Source organism: Canis lupus, chromosome X (assembly GCF_048164855.1).
Source record: "Canis lupus baileyi chromosome X, mCanLup2.hap1, whole genome shotgun sequence".
NCBI classification, from domain to species: domain Eukaryota; kingdom Metazoa; phylum Chordata; class Mammalia; order Carnivora; family Canidae; genus Canis; species Canis lupus.
Genome location: NC_132876.1, coordinates 99,141,133 through 99,155,322, shown reverse-complemented (window position 1 = coordinate 99,155,322; position 14,190 = coordinate 99,141,133). Strand labels below are relative to the sequence as shown.

Sequence of the window (14,190 nt, the reverse complement as noted above, 5' to 3'; positions counted from 1 at the left end):
TTTAGTGTTAAATTGTATAAGTTCTCTATATATTGTAGACTTTAATCCCTTATCAGCTCTATCATTTGCAAATATCTTTTCCCATTCAGTAGGTTGTCTTTTAGTTTTGTTGGTAGTTTCTTTCACTGTGCAAAAGCTTTTTGATATAGTCCCAGTACTTTGCTTTTGTTTCCCTTTCCTTTGGACACCTATCCAGAAAAATGTTTTTATGGCGATGTCAAAGAAGTTACTGTTTTCTTCTAGGAGTTTAATAGTTTCAGGTCTCACATTTAGGTCTTTAATCAGTTTTGAGTTGATTTTTGTGTACAATGCAAGAAAGAGGTCATTTCATTCTTTTGCATGTAGCTTTTGTGTGTTTTTTTTTTAAAGGGCAGTTGTTGAAGAGACCATCTTTTCTCCATTGTATATTCTTGCCTCCCCTGTTGTAGATTAATAAACCATAAGTGTGGGTTTATTTTCTGGGCTCTCTGTGCTATTGCACAGACCCATGTCTATTTTTGTGCCAGTCCCATATTCTTTTGATTATGGTAGCTTTGTAGTATATCATGAAATCTGGAATTGTGATATCTCCAGCTTTGTTCCTCTTTCTCAAGATTGCTATGGCTATTGGGGTCTTTGTGGATCCATACCAATTTTTGGAGTCTTTGTTCTGGTTCTGTGGAAAGTTCTGTTGGTATTTTTTTAAAAATATTTTATTTATTTATGATAGACAGAGAGAGAGAGAGGCAGAGACACAGGCAGAGGGAGAAGCAGGCTCCATGCCGGGAGCCCGACCGGGACTCGATCCGGGACTCCAGAACCACACCCTGGGCCAAAGGCAGGCGCCAAACCGCTGAGCCACCCAGGGATCCCCCCCTTTTTCTTTTAGAGAAATAGTTTTTTTTTTTTTTTAAAGAGATCTTATTTATTTATTCATGATTGACATAGAGAGAGAGAGAGGCAGAGACACAGGCAGAGGGAGAAGCAGGCTCCATATCGGGAGCCCGACGTGGGACTCGATTCCAGGAGTCCAGGATCACGCCCTGGGCTGAAGGCAGGCGCTAAGCCGCTGAGCCACCCAGGGATCCCCTCTGTTGGTATTTTGATAGAGTAAGTTACACACTCAGTGCAACGTCTAAGTAGTATGGACTGTTTTGTTTTGTTTTTTAAGATTTTATTTATTTATTCATAGAGACAGAGAGAGAGAGAGAGAGAGGCAGAGACACAGGCAGAGGGAGAAGCAGTATCCATACAGAGAGCCTGACGTGGGACTCGATCCCGGGTCTCCAGGATCACGCCCTGGGCTGCAGGCAGCGCTAAACCACCGAGCAGCCGGGGCTGCCCTGTATGGACTGTTTAATGATTAATTTATTCTACCAATCTATGGACGTGGAATATCTTTACATTTGCTTGCATCATCTTTAATTTCTTTCATCAATTTTTTAATAATTTTCAGTGTTAAGGATCTTTCACCTCGTTAGGTAAGTTAATTACTTGGTATTTTACTCTTTATAATGCACCTGTCAATGGGATTTTTTTCTTAATTTCTTGCCGATACTTCATTATTTGTGTATAGAAATGCAACAGATTTCTGTGTATTTTGTATCTTGTGATTTCACTGGAGTCATATCAGTACTAGTAGTTCTTTTTTTTAAGCATTTATTTTTTAAAAGGTTTTATTTATTTATTTATTTATTTATTTATTTATTTATTTATTTAAGACAGAGAGAGAGAGAGAGAGAGAGAGAGAGAGAGGCAGAGACACAGGCAGAGGGAGAAGCAGGCTCCATGCAGGAAGCCCGACATAGGACTCAATCCCGGGACTCCAGGATCACACCCTGGGCCCAAGGCAGGCGCTAAACCGGGGAGCCACCCAGGGATCCCCCATATTAGTAGTTCCTTTTTTTTTTTTTTTTTTAAGTACTAGTAGTTCTTTGATGGAATCATTAGGGTTTTCTCTGTATCTATTTCTCTCTATCCTATGTCATCTGTATGTAATGACAGTTTTACTTCTTTCCAATTTGGATGACTTTTATTTCTTTTTCATGTCTGATTGCTATAGCTAGGACTTCCTTCTATGGTGAAGTAAAGGGGTGAGAGTGGGCATAAGTATGTTATTTTCTTATTTGTTGCTGATCTTAGGTGGAAAGTTCTCAGGTTTTGACCATTGAGGATAATGTTAGCTGGGGGTTGACATATATGGCCTTTGTATTGTTGACCTGTGTTCCCTCAAACCTACTTAGTTGAGAGCTTTTATCATGAATAGATGTTGTGTTTTGTCAAATGAAATTTCTGTTTCTGTTGACAGGATCTTATGCTTTTTTTTTTTTTTTAAGATTTTATTTATTCATGAGAGACACAGAGAGAGAGAGAGAGGCAGAGACACAGGCAGAGGGAGAAGCAGGCTCCATGCAGGGAGCCCGACACGGGACTCGATCCCGGGACTCCAGAATCACGTCCTGGGCCAAAGGCAGGCGCCAAACAACTGAGCCACCCAGGGATCCCCGGATCTTATGCTTTTATCCTTTCTCTTGTTAATGAGATGTTTCATGTTGATTAATTTGTAAACATTGAACCACTCTTGCATACGAGGAAGAAATCCTACTTGATCATGGTGAGGGATTTTTTTTTTTTTTAAAGATTTTATTTATTGGGCAGCCGCTGTGGTGCAGCGGTTTAGCGCCGCCTGCAGCCTGAGGTGTGATCCTGGGGACCCGGGATCGAGTCCCACGTCGGGCTCCCTGCATGGAGCCTGCTTCTGTCTCTGCCTCTCTCTCTCTCTGTGTCTCTATGAATAAATAAAATCTTAAAAAAAAAATGTTTTTTAAAAAAAAGATTTTATTTATTTATTTAGTCATGAGAGACCCAAAGAGAGAGGGGCGGGCAGAGGGAGAAGCAGGCTCCATGCAGGGAGCCTGACGTGGGACTCGATCCCGGGTCTTCAAGATCAGGCCCTGGGCTGAAGGTGGTGCTAAACCTTGAGCTACCTGGGCTGCCCTATGATGAGTGATTTTTTTTTTTTTTTAATGTATTGTCAAATTCAGTTTGCTAATTTTTTGTTAAGGATTCCCGTGTCTATGTTCATCAGAGATACTGGCCTATAGTTTTTCTTTTTTATAGTCCTTAGCTTTGCTATCATGATAATGCCTTATAGAATGAATTTGGAAGTTTTCCTTCCTCTTTGATTTTCTGGAACAGTTTGAGAAGAGTAGGTATTAACTGTTTTTGAGGTGTTTGGTAGAATTCACTTGTGAAGCCATCTGTTTCTGGACTTCTGTTTGTTGGGAGTTTTTTGATTACTCAGGCAATTTCGTTACTGGTAATTGGTATGTTCAAAATTTCTAGTTCTTCCTAATTCATTTTTGGGGGACTGTATGTTTCTAGGAATTTACCCATTTATCTTAGGTTGTCCAATTCATTGGCATACAATTCTGTGTAGTAGTCTCATAATTCTTCGTATTTCTGTCATGTTGGTTGTTATTTGTCTCCTTTCATTTCTGATTTTATTTGCTTGAGTATTCTTTTCTCCTAATGAGTCTGGCTAAAGGTTTATCAATTTTGTTGATCTTTTCAAAGAACTATCTCCTGGTTTCATTGATCTTTTCTATTATGTTTTTAGTCTCTGTTTCATTTATTTCTGCTTTAATCTTTATTTCCTTCCTTCTGCTGGCTTTGGGCTTTGTTCTTCTTTTTCTAGCTCCCTTAGGTGTAAGGCTTAGGTTGTTCATTTGAGTTTTTTCTTGTTTCTTGAGGTAGGTCTGAATCACTAAAAACTTATAGAGCTATTTTTGCTGCATCCCAAAGACTTTGGACCATTGTGTTTTTATTTTCATCTGTCTTCATGTATTTTTTGATTTGCTTTTACATTTCTTTATAGACCCATTCATTGTGTAGTAGCATGTGTTTTTGTTCTTCCCAGATATTTTCTTAAAATTGATTTTTATTTTATTTAAAATTTTTAAAAAGATTTTTAAAGTTTATTTATTCATGAGACACACACACACACACAGAGAGAGAGAGAGAGAGAGAGAGAAGCAGAGACACAGGCTCAGGGAGCCTGACATGGGATTCAATCCCGGGACTCCAGGATCACACCCTGGGCTGAAGGCAGGCGCTAAACTGCTGAGCCACCCAGGGATCGCTAAAATTGATTTTTAGTTTCATACTCTCGTGGTGTGAAAGGTGCATAATAGGATTTCAATCTTTTTGAATTTGTTGAGACCTGTGTTGTGGCCTAACATGTGATCTAGTAAATGTCTCATGTGCACTTGAAAAGAACGTGTATTCTGCTGGTTTTGGAGGAAATATTTGTATATATCTGTTAGATCCATCTGGGCTAATGTGTTGTTCAAAGCTACTTACTGTTCCCTTGTCGATGTTCTGTTGGGACGATCCATCCACTGATGTAAGTGAGGTGTTAAAGTCCTCTACTTTTACTGTATTACTGTCAGTTTCTTTCTTTTTGTCTGTTAATAGTTGCTTTATGTATGTAGGGACTCCCATCCTGGGTGCATAAATACTGACAAGTGTTGTATCTTCTTGTAGGATTTTCCCTTTATCATTATGTAGTGCCTTTCTTTGCTGCTATAGACTTTGTTTCAAAGTCCTTTTTGTCTCAGAAATATTCCTTTCCCAGTTTTTTTTTTTTTTTGCTTCCATTTACATAGTATGTTTTCCTGTCTCCCCACTTTGAATCTGCATGTGTCTTTAGGTCTGAAGTGAGTCTCCTGTAGGCAGCATATAGATGGGTCTTGTTTTTTATCCATTCAGTCACCCTGTGTCTTTCAATTTGAGCATTTAGTCCACTTACATTTAAATTTTTTTTTTAAATATTTATTTATTTATGATAGTCACAGAGAGAGAAAGAGAGAGAGGCAGAGACACAGGCAGAGGGAGAAGCAGGCTCCATGCACTGGGAGCCCAACGTGGGATTCGATCCCGGGTCTCCAGGTCCACTTACATTTAAAGTAATTATTGAGGGACACCTGGGTGGCTCAGTGGTTGAGCTTCTGCCTTCAGCTCAGGGTGTGATCCTGGTCCGGGGATTGAGTTCTGCATCGGGCTCCCTGTGAGGAGCCTGTTTCTCCCTTCTCTCTCGGTCCATCTCTCTGCCTATCTGTGTGTCTGTCATGAATAAATAAATAAATAAATCTTTAAAAATAATTATTGATTACTCACTGCCTATTTATTACTTGTTTTACAGTTGGTTGTTTTTGGAAGTTCCTGTCTATTCCTTTCTTTTGCTCTCTTCCCTGGTGGTTCGATGGCGTGTGTGTGTGTGTGTGTGTGTGTGTGTGTGTGTGATGCATAGATTCCTTTCTGATTTTCTGTAGGTATTTATATAGAATTTTGATTTGTAGTAACCATTAGGTTCACATACAGCATCTTATGCATTGCATTTAGCAGTTTATATTAAGTTGGTGGTCGCTGAAGTTCAAACCTATTCTAAAGACCATAAATTTTTATACCCCCTCCCCCAATTTTCAATTAGCTATAATTGTGCCTCAGATAAACCTCATTGGCTACGATACTGCCACTGTAAAAGCTGCAAAGCTTACACCCCCCTCATTTTATGTACATGATGTCATATATTACATCCTTTTCTTTGTGAATCTTGTGACTTGTTGAGACAATACTGATTTGCTGCTTTTGTGTATTAATCTCTATACTGGTTTTATAAGTGATTAATCTACCACCTTTAGATGTTTGTCTTTACTTGTGAAATTTTTTTCCTTTCCTGATTTTCTTCTACTTATGGCCTTTTCTTTTTTCTTTTTTTAAAGATTTTATTTATTCATGGGAGACACAGAGAGAGGGGGAGGCAGAGACACAGGCAGAGGGAGAAGCAGACTCCATGCAGGGAGCCCGATGTGGGACTTGATCCTGGGTCTCCAGGATCATGCCCTGGGCCGAAGGCGGCACTAAACTGCTGAGCCACCTGGGCTGCCCTCTTTTTTTTCTTTTTAAAGATTTTATTTATTCTTGAGAGATACACACAGAGAGAGGCAGAGACATAGGTGGAGGGAGAAGCAGGCTCCTCCATGCAGGGGAGTGGGACTTGATCCAGGCATCCTGGGATCATGCCCTGAGCCAAAGGCAGGTGCTCAACCACTGAGCCACCCAGGCGTCCCATGGCCTTTTCTTTCTACTCATGGAATTCTCTTCAGTGTTTCTTGCATACCTGGCTTAGTGGTGGTAAATTTCTTCAACTTTTGTCTGGGAAACTCTCTCTCCTTTTTTTTTTTTTTAATATTTTATTTATTTATTCATGAGAGACACAGAAAGAGAGAGGCAGAGACACAGAGAGACAAGCAGGCTCCATGCAGGGAGTCGGATGTGGGACTCGATCCCGGGACTCCAGGATCTTGCCCTGAGCCAAAGACAGATGCTCAACTGCTGAGCCACCCAGGCGTCCCTCTCTCTCTCCTATTCTGAATGATAATCCTGTTGAGTAGAGTGTATTAGTTACAGTATTTTCTTTGCAGCACTTTGAATATATCCTGCCTCTTTTTTTTTTTTTAAGATTTTATTTATTCATGAGAGACACAGAGAGAGAGAGGCAGAGACACAGGCAGAGAGAGAAGCAGGCCCCATGCAGGGAGCCAGATGTGGGACTTAATCCCGAACTCCAGGATCATGCCCTGGGTCAAAGGCAGACGCTCAACTGCTGAGCCACCCAGGCGTCCCAAACCTGCCTCTTCTTTTGGGCCTGCAGAATTTCTGCTGAAAAATCAGCTGATAGCCTTGTATGTAACTGTCTTGTTTCTCCTTGCTGCTTTTCAAATTCTCTATCTCTACTTTTTGCCATTCTAATTATTATGTGTTTTGGTGTGGACCTCCTTGGTTTTTGTCATGTTAAGGGTTCTCTATGCTTCCTGGATGTCCCTGTCTGTCTTCTTCCCCTGATTAGGGAAGTTTTCAGCCGTTGTTTCTTCACATAAGGTTGCCACCCCTCCCTTTTCTCCTTCTGGAATCCCCATAATGCAAATGTTGTTAATGCTTAATTATGTAGCTGAGTTGCCTTAACCTGTTCTCATTTTAAACTTTTTAAAAAAGATTTATTTATTTATTTATTTATTTATTTATTTATTTATTTATTCATTCATTCATTCATTCATTCATTCATAGAGAGAGAGAGAAAGAGAGAGAGAGAGAGAGAGGCAGAGACACAGGCAGAGGGAGAAGCAGGCTCCATGAAGAGAGCCTGACGTGGGACTCCATCCAGGGTCTCCAGGATCAGGCCCTGGGCTGCAGGAGGTGCTAAACCGCTGCACCACGGGGGCTGCCCCAACCTGTTCTCATTTTATTTATTTTTAATTTTTTTTTAATTTTTTTTTAATTTTTTTTATTTATTCATGATAGGCACACAGTGAGAGAGAGAGGCAGAGACACAGGCAGAGGGAGAAGCAGGCTCCATGCACCGGGAGCCTGACGTGGGATTCGATCCCGGATCTCCAGGATCGCGCCCTGGGCCAAAGGCAGGCGCCAAACCGCTGCGCCACCCAGGGATCCCTGTTCTCATTTTAAAATATCTTTTTGTCCTCTTGATGTTTCACTTAGTTGCTTACCATGACTTTGTCTTCCAGATCCGTTGTCCTTTCTACTACATCCTCAAATATGGTAATTTCCTCGTGTATTTTTTTACTTCAGCCCCTGAGTTCTTCATCTCTAAGTGGTTTTTTTGTATATTTTCTTGCTCTTTGTTGAAGGTTTCACTGAAATCTTCCACGTTGTTTTCCAATCCAGTGAGTATCTTCATGACCATTGCTTTGAATTCTCTATCAGGCTTGTGGCTTATCCCGATCTCACTTAGCATTTTTCTTTTTCTTTCTTTTTTTTTTAATTTTTTTTTCATTTATTTATGATAGTCACACAGAGAAAGAGAGAGAGGTAGAGACATAGGCAGAGGGAGAAGCAGGCTCTATGCACCGGGAGCCCGACGTGGGACTCGATCCCGGGTCTCCAGGATCGCGCCCTGGGCCAAAGGCAGGCGCCAAACCGCTGCACCACCCAGGGATCCCTCACTTAGCATTTTTGTTGTGATTTTGTCCTGTTCTTTTTTGGAGGAATACTCCTCTGACTCCTCATCTTGTTTAACTCCGTGTGTTTGTTTCTATGTGTTAGGAAGGACAACTATGTCTTCTGGTCTTAAAAGTAGTGGCTTGATGAAGAAGAGGTCCTGTGCTGCTCTGTCGTGCCATGCCCCCTGGTCACCTGAACCAGGCACTCTGGGGGTGTCTCCTCCGTGGGCTGCATGCATCCTGCTGTGGTTAAGCCACGTTTGTCTTCAGTCCAGTCAGCTACAGTGACCTGCTTGGCCCATGAAGGCGCTATCCCTGCTTGACCTCCTCAGAGGCTTGCATGGGTGGCCCGGGGCTGGCAGGGTGCCTGGGTGTCTGCAGTCAGACTTTCTGCCACAGCTGCAGGTGCACCAAAGGGCAGGGCCTGCTCCCTGTGCAGCCAGCTGAGAGGTGAAACTGCTGGAACTGAGTGCCGTGGTGTGTGTGTGGTTATCCCCACCTGTCCCCAGGGCAGGAGTCACTTTGGAGTGACACTGGTCCCTGCCACGCTGCCTGCAGGGTGTGGCTGGGCAGGAGCTGCTTGGGAGGGACACCTGCCCATGTGGGTGGATGGGGTGGGGTGGTCACATGGTGCTAGCAAGCCAGGTGGAATGTGTTGGGCTGGCTGTTGCAGTTCTCTGGCTATTCCTGCTGTGAGAGAGGAAGAAAAATGGCATCTGCTGGCACTTTGTTCCTGGAGATTTCTCCTGAAAAATCTCTGCCCCTCTAGTGCATGTTCTCAGTAAATAACTGTCCTCCGCGTATACCCCAGGTGGTTTTTAAAGTGCTGCTTCTGTGCTGTGTCTGTGCCGGCTTATTGATGGTCTCAGCTCTGGAATGGTAGGGATGCCATTTCCTGTGGCCCTCCGGCTGGCCTGGAGTTCAGGCTGCCAATTTTAAAAGCACCCCCACCCCCCGCCCTGATTTTCAAAGCCACATGTTCTGGGGACTTGTGTTCCCAGCGCAGGGCCCCCATCCCTGGGGTGCTGGGTGTAGAGGCTTAACCCTCTGGCTTCTTAGTGCTTGTGATGTCCCTTTCATTCATGGTTAGTCTCACTGGGAGTTTGGTTCCCAGCATCCTCTCTGCTTCTCCGGTCTTGTGTGCTGGGGCCTGCTTTCTAGGCTTAACCGTGGAAGGTGTGTTTTGCTAGTCTTCAGGTCACTGTTAGAGTTTGCTACACAGATGTAACTGTTACCTTGTGTCTGTGGGATGAGCCGAGCTCGGGATCCTTCTTTTCTGCCATTCTCTTCCCCTTGATCACTAAGCCCTGTTTTAAGCCCTTGAGACTCGTCAGCGCACACTGGACATCCTGCTTATAAAAGGTCCCAGTCTCTACCCACCAAGAGTAGCAACTGTTTTAATTGCTCCAGCTTTTAGCCATCCCGTGTGTTGCTGCAGATAGATCCATATTACACTGAAATACTAAACATTCACTTTCTGCCAGTGAGACTGTAGTCCTAACTAAATCCTTCTTTTCTAAAAAGTGGAATGTTTTCTTACCTGCTGTGAGAAGAGTTTTCTATTTCACTCAGGCTTTTCTGTTAGGATGAGTAAGTATACCTTCAGAGTCCATGCGACTGGAAGACAGACACTCCTTATATTCTGCGTTGGTTGGTTTGTTCGCCTAATCCCACCATCATGTGTTCTCTGGGCTACAGTATTGGTAAAAACTGTCCTCTCCACAAAACAAAACACAGGCACAATCTGTATCATCATCATCATCACCTTCTTCTTCTTCTTCTTCTTCTTCTTTTAGGATTTTATTTATTTATTTGAGAGAGAATGTTCAGAGGAGAGGGAAAGGGAGAAGGAGAAGCAGACTTCCCCCTGAGGAGGGAGCCCAATGTGGGGCGCAATCCCAGGACTCTGACATTATGACCTGAGCCAAAGGCAGACGCTTAACCAACTGAGCCATCCAGGCACCCCCATTTCTTTTTTTTTTTCCCCACCATTAGCAAGCTTTACTCAAGCACTGGACATACATACTATATAAAAGCAGCACAGATCTTTGTGCTTCTGTTTATGCTGGGTCTGGGTTGTGGCGATGCTGGTGAGCATCTATTTACTTCGGTCCCTCTTCTCCCTCCCCTTGGTTCGGTCATCTCTGAAGTCCCTCTTTCTCTCCCAATCACTTCCTAGCCACACCCTGCTTGGCTCTCTCTCCTGCCATCTCTTTTCCCGGCTACGATCATGGTCTCAGTCCCTCGTCCGAGAGTCCCAGTGTCTTTCTCGAGACCAAGATCGCTCCCACTTTTCCCATTTTCCCTCTCTGTATTGATCGTTTTTAATAATTGGCAAATTAATGGGTTTTCGAAAAGGCCGGTCACGCCCCCCAAACCTCAGCTGCCCAGATTCCTTTTTCCCTCCCAGACCTCCTCCAAGTCTCCGAGGGATCCACCCTTTGAGGGTCTTTTCCAGTTCATAGTCCACAAATATCTCATGCTGGTCAATCACCAGGCCGTCTGCATCTCGGTAGGCTTTGATCGGAGAACGCTCCTCTTTGTATTCAAAGAAGGCGTAGCCCTTTGAAAAACCCATGACCATGAGCCGAAGCCTCCTGATGTCCCCGTCCCCGTAGCGAGAAGATACTTCCTTTAACTTCTCCTCCTTAGTCTGCAAGTTTAGTCTTGCCACAAACGGGGAGGAGGGGGGCTCCTTGACGCCCTTGTCGGGAGTGTATCGGCCAGCATTGCCCTCCAGACGCACGGTCGTGTGATCTGCATCGGTGCCACCAATGCTGCAGCTTGAAGGGGGTCGTACCCCTCGGCGATGGGCATCCAACCGTTCACGTTCTCGGCAGCGCTCGGGCTTCCCTTTCCACAGAGGCCCGCGGACTCCCCGGACTCGAAGCGCCGGGAGATTCCTCGCGCCCCGCACCCCCATTTCTTTATATAAAGTTCAAAATGGGGCAGCCTGGGTGGCTCAGCGGTTTAGCGCCACCTTCAGCCCGGGGCCTGATCCTGGAGACCCGGGATCGAGTCCCACGTCGGGCTCCTTGCATGGAGCCTGCTTCTTCCTCTGCCTGTCTGTCTGTCTGTGTCTGTCTGTCTCTCTCTCTCTCATGAGTAAATAAATAAAATCTTAATAAAGTTCAAAATGGGCAAGACTGGTCTATAACAATAAATTAAAATAACGGTTACCCTTTGGGGAAAACCAATATAAAGAGACCACAAAGAAGCCTTCTAGGTGCTGGAAATATTCCATATCTTGATGTGGTTGATGATTTATATGAATGTCTATAGGTAGAATTTTTCAGGTTTAAGATTTATGTACTTTTATGTATCATTATTTACATAAATCAGCCAACAGACCCTTATTATCCTCTCCCATTAAAATCTTGTCTTACTGTTTGCGACATTATGATTTATAATGAGAAATCTCTATTTGGTCTTTGCCCTTTCCTGGTACCGAGCTCCTATAAGCATTGGAATTTCCTGTGATGAGAACCCTAAAGGTTTGTTTTTTATGTGAATGAGTGATTTGGGGAAAGTGCCTAAGAATGGGGGCTGATTGCTCCGGGGACCAACCAGGTGATTAGAGGATTGAAACCTTCAGTCCCACCCCCTGACCTCTGTGGAAAGGAGAAGGGCACCAGTTCACATTCCCACCAACAGTGCAAGAGGGTTCCCCTTTCTCCGCATCCTCTCCAACATTTGTGGTTTCCTGCCTTGTTAATTTTCCCCATTCTCACTGGTGTGAGGTGGGATCTCATTGTGGTTTTGATTTGTATTTCCCTGATGGCCAGTGATGCGGAGCATTTTCTCATGTGCTTGTTGGCCACGTCTGTGTCTTCCTCTGTGAGATTTCTGTTCATGTCTTTTGCCCATTTCATGACGGGATTGTTTGTTTCTTTGCTGTTGAATTTAATAAGTTCTTTATAGATCTTGGATACTAGCCCTTTATCTGATGGGTCATTTGCAAATATCTTCTCCCATTCTGTAGGTTGTCTTTTAGTTTTGTTGACTGTTTCTTTTGCTGTGCAGAAGCTTCTTAATCTTGATGAAGTCCCAATAGTTCATTTATGCTTTTGTTTCTCTTGCCTTCATGGATGTATCTTGCAAGAAGTTGCTGTGGCCAAGTTCAAAAAAGGTGCTGCCTGTGTTCTCCTCTAGGACTTTGATGGAATCTTGTCTCACATTTAGATCTTTCATCCATTTTGAGTTTATCTTTGTGTATGGTGTAAGCATGTGGATGTCTAATTTTCCCAGCACCATTTATTGAAGAGACTGGTGCAGCCACTCGGGAAAACTGTGTGGAGGTTCCTCAAAGAGTTAAAAATAGATCTGCCCTACGACCCAGCAATTGCACTGCTGAGGATTTACCCCAAAGATACAGATGCTGTGAACGCCGGGACACCTGCACCCCGATGTTTCTAGCAGCAATGTCCACAATAGCCAAACTGTGGAAGGAGCCTCGGTGTCCATCGAAAGATGAATGGATAAAGAAGCTGTGGTCTGTGTATACAATGGAATATTCCTCAGCCATTAGAAACGACAAATACCCACCGTTTGCTTCGACGTGGATGGAACTGGAGGGTATTTTGCTGAGTGAAATAAGTCAATCGGAGAAGGACAAACATTATATCGTCTCATTCATTTGGGGAATATAAAAAATAGTGAAAGGGAATAAAGGGGAAAGGAGAAAAAATGAGTGGGAAATATCAGAGAGGGAGACAGAACATGAGAGACTCCTAACTCTGGGAAACGAACAAGGAGTAGTAGAAGGGGAGGTGGGCGGGGGTTGGGGTGACTGGGTGACGGGCACTGAGGGGGGCACTTGATGGGATGAGCACTGGGTGTTATGCTGTATGTTGGCAAATTGAACTCCAATAAAAAATAAACAAGAAAAGAAAAAAAAAAGGAAAGGAGAAGGGCTGGAGATGAAGTTCAATCCCTAGTGGCCAAAAAATGAATCCCTCATGCCTATGTAATGAAGTTTCCGTAAAGACCTGAAAGCCGTAGCTTTCCCCTTCCCTCACTCTGTGCATCTCTTCGTCCGGCTGTTCGGGAGTCATAGCCTTATACAATACACTGGTAATCTGGGAAGAAAAATGTTCTGAGTTCTGTGAACTGTTCTAACAAATTAATTGGACCTAAGAAATATGTAGTGGGAACCTCTGATGTATGGCCAGTCAGAAGTATGGGTGAGAAATTGGGCTTGTGTTGGTATCTGAAGGAACAGGCATTCTTTTAGGACTGAGCTCTCAACCTGTGGGATCTGATACTACCTTTGGGTAGATAGTAGCAGAATTGAGTTGAATTGTAAGATACCTGGTTATTTTTTGTGGAGAATTGGATTGATGCTATAAAAAGCATGCGTGTACGTACACACACACACACACACACACACACACACACACTCTGGTCTATTTCTGTAGTTTTTTTCTCTTCATCTTATGTTTCCTTACAGTGTGGGTTTATTTTCAAATGAAGAGTCCTATCAAAACTCTTCCTTTAGGGTCACCTGGGTGACTCAGTTCCTTAAGTGTCCAATTCTTGGTTTTGGCTCAGGTTATGATCTCAGGGTCCTGGGATCAGGCCCAGCAGGGGGCTCTGCGTTCAGTGGGGAGTCTGCTAGAGATTATTTCTCCCTTTCCCTCTGCCCCTCACCCTGCTTGCATGCACTGTCTCTCTCTCAAATAAATAAATTAATTAAAACTCTTCCTTTAGCTTTGCATTATAGAATATCAGTAAAATCCCTGGTATGGCAATATGGTAGGGATTCTGGAGTAGATTGGAATAGCATGGAGAATAAAAATTATCTGTTAAGTCACCAAAAAAAAAACCCTCATATATACCACAAACAGAAGCCAATGGTGGATCTTTTTTTTTTTTTTTTTTTGCCATAAACTTGAATTCAGTTATAGAACTGAGTAAGAGGTATAAAGTGACTCCTGTGGGATAGTTAGGGAGCTCTATCAGACCCACATGGTCTTGAGAATCCTCAAGACCCTTCACAAGTGTCCACAGTGGTGGCAGAGAAGGCTGTCATGGCTAGAGAAGTGGAGATTCCACTGCTGAACATCCACAGGAACTTGCATCTTCATGCCCATTTCTGATAACTTAAAAATTTATCCTGCTATTAATGCTCCAGAAAAAAGAGGCATTGGACACTCTATCCTATCCCTCTGTGTTTTTCTCAATAAAAGAG

General features: G+C 43.4%; 2 pseudogenes; both read right to left on the bottom strand.

Moving 5' to 3' along the window:
• Positions 1-5,455: 5,455 nt before the first annotated feature.
• LOC140628985 (U4 spliceosomal RNA) lies at positions 5,456-5,526 on the bottom strand (annotated as a pseudogene).
• A 4,466-nt stretch (positions 5,527-9,992) lies between these two features.
• LOC140628555 (U11/U12 small nuclear ribonucleoprotein 35 kDa protein-like) lies at positions 9,993-13,054 on the bottom strand (annotated as a pseudogene).
• Positions 13,055-14,190: the final 1,136 nt, after the last annotated feature.